The sequence below is a fragment of the Cajanus cajan genome, chromosome 5 (genome assembly GCF_000230855.2).
Source record: "Cajanus cajan strain Asha chromosome 5, NIPB_CcT2T_4, whole genome shotgun sequence".
Classification (NCBI taxonomy): domain Eukaryota; kingdom Viridiplantae; phylum Streptophyta; class Magnoliopsida; order Fabales; family Fabaceae; genus Cajanus; species Cajanus cajan.
In genome coordinates, this window is record NC_138521.1 from 4,368,852 (window position 1) to 4,374,396 (window position 5,545).

The following is a 5,545-nucleotide window of genomic DNA, read 5'->3' on the forward strand; positions in this document are numbered from 1 at the left end:
GGGATAAAATAACTACTGTTAGGCGGAAGGTCAGATTTGACCAATTTCCCGTCCTTACGGTGCCAAACAGTAAGTGTATTGACAGAAAGGTCTTCTGTGATGGTAATAACCCAAGGTGGGTGGATATTATTCCTTCGAAGGTAAACATTTAACCAATCGAAGAAACAAACATGGGTTTGGACATTATTGAGGAAGGTATAGAATAAATCTATGATATCAGACCTACGGTCACCCTTAAAATTACTAAGGAACCACTTCCTCTGAGTTGTCCAAACATCAGAGTAAAATTCCTTATGAAGGGATGGTTTATCTATGGTGTAACTATTCATAGATGACCATATTGCATTTCAGATTGAGTAGGGGAATGGATTTCAGTTGTGGTTTCTTCTTCAGCCCTACTATAGATTGATCTAGGGATAGACGAAGAATTGTCTAAACCCTGAAGGTTGGTTTCAGGAATGATGATCCTAGGATTCCTAAAAGATTGGGATGCTACAGAAAAAGATCTTCTAGCACTATTGTACTCAGATCTAGTAGCTTCAGATCTAGTGGAAAAAGAATTTCTCCGATCAAAAATGATCTCTACCTTACCAGCCTCAGATTGCCTAATCTCTTGGAATTCAGGGGCTTGTCTGGGCAAGGTTGGGGTTGCTTTATCGATTTGCCAGGATGTGGGTAATTCAACTTCATCCCATTTTATAAGTTTGGGAACAGCCACGTTGGCCTTTGCCATGTCAGTGACAAACAAAGTGGTTTCCCGATCGGTTGTTTTAAGGAGAACCCTTGAGTTGCAAGTGTTCATAACCTTGTATTGGATCCTAAACAGGAGTGCTGCATGGATAGAACCTTCTTTCATGTTTAACCCATGCAATCTGATATTTAAAAATAATGAATCTAAGACGTTTCTGTCTAAGAGACTCACAGTTTTGTTTGGAAAACAATTGAAGTAAACAGGACCATGTCCTAAACTTGTTTCTACGGTTCCTATAAGGGAATCATGGAAATCATTGTGCCTAATATCTCTAAGACACATGAGGATTGAAGCGTTAAGCCCTTCTCGGACGAGGGGTTTAACAGCTACCTGGACACAACCTATATGAAGGTACTTGTACTTCCTAGAGTGTTCGGTAAGAGATTGCTTTGAGAGAAGGTGAAATTCTTCACCAGCTTGAGGATCCAAAGGGATATTATTTTCAGCAGTCTTGATAATATAATCAGAACTGCGGACATGTTTGTTTTCATTAGGGATGTAAAGCTCATCTTGAGGGATTTTGGGGATTTCCCAGTTGTCGATTGCTTGATTAATATCTTCAAAACAAACTTCTTCTTCAAAGATATTGTTTTTAGGAGGAATTTCCTCCATAGATTGGTTTTGCTCAGTGAGTAGATTTTTGGAAGATGAAGAAGAGGAGGAGGATGCTTTGACAGTAAGACGGCGAGAGAGAGAACGAAGGAAGCTACTCATGATAAAAATAAATCCAGTATCATCACCCTCATACGGTTCCATAAAAAGTTATAGGTAGACCTAAGTTGATTTTAATACAAAATCATCATATAAAGTTACTGATGAGTAAAGGATCATGAACTTGTTTTACCCAGAAAAACTTTTTTTTTTTTTTTAGTTCGTGGCGTTGTTGGTGACCCAGTAACGAGTCTCTCTGGGGGTGTTCAAGAGACACTCTTCTGAACCAGAAGATCCAGAGTTTTCCAGCCAATAAACCATTTCAAGGAAATCTTTACAAAGGTTTTCAGATCTGATAATCATTCATGGTGATCTACGGTCAGCGCATAAACTCCTTGACTTACTGCTTTTCCATAGGCCTTACTGCATCGCGCCCCATTCCAGAAACACCATGGACCATCTTCAGATCCAAATAAAAGTTCACAAAATTTATAAAACAGAAATTAAATAAAGCAATAAAAGGTAAACCAAAATTCATAGATCCAGAACACAATAGCCTTATAACATGATTTTAATATTAAAAGTAAACTTAGATCTAGCCATAATATATATATATATTATTAGAATATAAATTTTATTTTTTAAAATATATTATTTTTTAGATAAAAAAAATATGCATAAAATGGTAGTGGGGACAAGTGCCCCCACTATCTCCTATGTAGATCCGTCCCTGATTTGGATCACTTAGTTTTTAATTCAATAATTTTAGAATCTCAAGTGTTGCATTTGTATGATTTTAGTCTGTTCTATTAAAAATCTAATTACTTTTTTTATGAGTCACTGACGGATGATATGATATATCATTATTTTTAATTAATTTTAAAATATTTATTTTATCTAATATATTTGTATTTTTGTAAGAGTAATTTATTTATGAAAATTTTAATTTATCTATAGTTATACTAGTAATATTAGTACTATTAATTTATCAATAATATTATAATTATAATAATATATAAATATTTTATTCTTTTAATGATAATAAATATATATTATTTGATATATAAATAAAAAATTACAATATATGTAATATAAATTGGACAATAATTGTATAATTTTAAAAATATTGTATGACAATATAAGTTGCGATAGTATTATATTACCTCTAGTTGTTTTATGTTATTTAGTTGAGTTATCAGTGTTAAGAGGTTCAAGGGTTTGAGAATCCTTTATAGCTTCAGTGGTGTTGAGAGGAGATTTTCTAAGTAGAAACCCAGTTGGACCCTAAAGAGAAGAGTATATAAGGTTTATATTTTGAACAGAGTCTCATCAACTCATTTCCCTGAGCTTTCTAGAGAGAGGATTCTAGAGAGAAGGTTTATGATCCGTGAGCTATTTTCTCTCAATCTTTTTCTCTTCTTTTTCCAATCCTTTCTAAGTTGTTTTGTTTGTGATTCATGTAGTGGAAACCTTCAATCATCTCGTTGACTCATGCGGAGCACCAATCGTTCTTCTTCTTCTACCTCGGAACCAAGCTACCCAAGGAAAGTTTGAAATTTATGGGGTTTTGTACGAATTGAGGGTTGGGAAACCATTTTTGAGTTTTTTGTAGTGTGGAGTCGCATTATGTGTGGTTGTGTTGATGAATTTAAAGAGGAAAACAAGTTGAAAATGAGGTTTTCGAGTTGTTAGCCAAAATTGATTATTTGCAAAAATCTTGGTTGCATGTTAGATTTGAGTACATGTTTTAGTTGATTTTGATGTATATACTTGATGTTTGATGTTCCATGTGTTGAACCTTTGTTGGATTTCAGGTTGTGGTTTAAAATCAGGTTTTGCATATGTAGAAATCTAATGTCACACTGGGTGCGCCTTTAAGGTGTCGATCACTATTCTAACTTGAGGCTCTTTATCTTGATCATGTTGGGCGTAGGGTTAATGGCCCTGGGCATGAGGATAGGGACTCGTCTTCGATTGGAATGGCATGGGTCATGGAAGCCTTGAGAGTTCTCTAACTTAGTGATATCATACCCAAAGTTGTGTGGCACCCAATGTGACCAAGCCAAAAGCTTTTTGTCTAGATTTTGTTGAGTGTTAAGGTGGTGACGTCAATCAAGACTTGGGTAGGGACTTTATGCTTGAGAAGGTGCAAGATCTTAGGGGCCTCTACCTTAGCCATGTCGAGTGCGGGTTGTGTAGCGTCGGGCATGGAAGGGGTGGTAGAGGCTAACTACCTAGATGGCGCTGGGTGTAAGGTGAGGAGCATCGGGCATTAGTTGTTGAAGAAAAAAATTATATGGTTGATGAAGTGTTGATTTCTTGTTAATTTAAGTTATTAAATGACGTAGTATATGATGATTGTGTTGTTGAAAACCTTTATTGGGATGTTGACCTTGAAGTGGATGTTGTGTTGTTTCCTGTCTAGGACTTTGTTAGTATCATGTATGGATAAGGTCGAGACACACATGTACGAAACGACCATAATATAGGGATCGAGTTGAGCTATACTGATTTCAAGTGACTAATCGAATAAAGTATGAAGTTGAGAATTTAGTTCCTAACTAAGATTATAAGGTTGTAGTATTTGGAGGCTAGTCAATGGGATAATCTCATAGGAGACTTGGTTAAGCTAGCTAATATCATGGTAGTCTCATACCCAATTGTTCTACCTTGATAGTAGTAAAATACTTCCTTGTTTAAGTGGCAACGTCCGAGAAATCAAGTTGTTATATTGTGGATTTATATCTAATTTGTTGTTGATCTAGCAAGCCTAAAAAGATCACCTTGTGTTGTCGATTTGATAAGGTCAAATCATTTGAATTGCTCACCTCGTATTGTAGGAGATCTCCTAGTTGAAATGCGTGATGACGCGTATAGTTGTTGTGTTGAATATATGATGTGTTAAGTTGATTGTGTTGTTCATATGTTGTGCTAAACTGTGATGAAAATGTTGCTATGATGAATTTAAAGTTGTTGTTATGTTGATCTGTGCTATATATTGTGTTGTCTTGTTGTTGTGTTGTTAAAAATGAGATGATGTCATGGTTTTTGTGTTATATTTATGTCATTTATTTTTACTCTAATTTATCCTTACATATTTCATAATGGTTTAGACTGCGATGAGTATATGTGGTATGACAATAAGACAAGAATAGGACTGAAGTGTTGCTATGGAAGCCACTTAGTAGCATAGGAGTGAGAGCATGTTTTGTTGATTACTCGACAATGGTAGATTTGTATAGACAATTGTAGTTGCTTGACCAACAATTTAGAATGTATAGTTTACTTTATTGAATCATTGTATTTATGTTGCTCTTATTTATTTAATTGATTTTATGCATGTAGTATAATACATTTTTTTGGTATTTATATGTCTATAGTCTAAAGTTAGAAGTTTTCTATTGCTAATAATTGTGCCGTATAATATAGGGGTCAAGGTGGATAATTACATTATAATTTTTAAATTATTAAATTTTAATAAAACAAAATTAAAATTAAAAATGTTTAATCATCTACATTTTATGTTTTTTTTAATATTTTCCTTTTGATTTATATATTTAACATTTCACTTATATTATTTAAATATCTTTTAATTTTATATTTTTATCTTAATAGAAAAATATTCATACAATGTAAAATTGTATTTGCTAATTCTTTGAAAACATTAATTATAAAAGGAAGTATTAAATATTTTTAAAAATTAATTAGAATTTTTATTTTTAACATTTTATGTAATTATATTTTCAAAGCAGCTAAAATAAAATATTAAACGCCGTCTGTGGGGATCGAACCCACGACCACGTGGTTAAAAGCCACGCGCTCTACCACTGAGCTAAGACGGCTTGGATGTTAATAAAGTACTGTGCATTCAACTTTTTCATATCTTACTACACGTGCAATCATGGACGTGAAATTTTAGGGCAACTGACAGAGAATTAAATATCATCATTGCTATGGAATAAGTGCCATATGTAAAACACAAGAGCTTGGACTAAGGGTAAAATTCAAATATATTTTTTATTATTAAACTTTTAACATAAATTAACGCTTAGTAAAAACATATTTTTGAATATAAAATACTTTCATATTGTTTAATTTGAAATCTTATAGAAAAAATATAATAAATTTGATTTATGTTTTTTT

At 33.2% G+C, this 5,545-nt stretch overlaps 1 non-coding gene across 1 annotated transcript; it reads right to left on the reverse strand.

Moving 5' to 3' along the window:
- Window positions 1-5,172: 5,172 nt before the first annotated feature.
- On the reverse strand, window positions 5,173-5,244 carry TRNAK-UUU (transfer RNA lysine (anticodon UUU)). The gene has a single exon. It is a non-coding gene; the product is annotated as a tRNA-Lys (tRNA).
- Window positions 5,245-5,545: the final 301 nt, after the last annotated feature.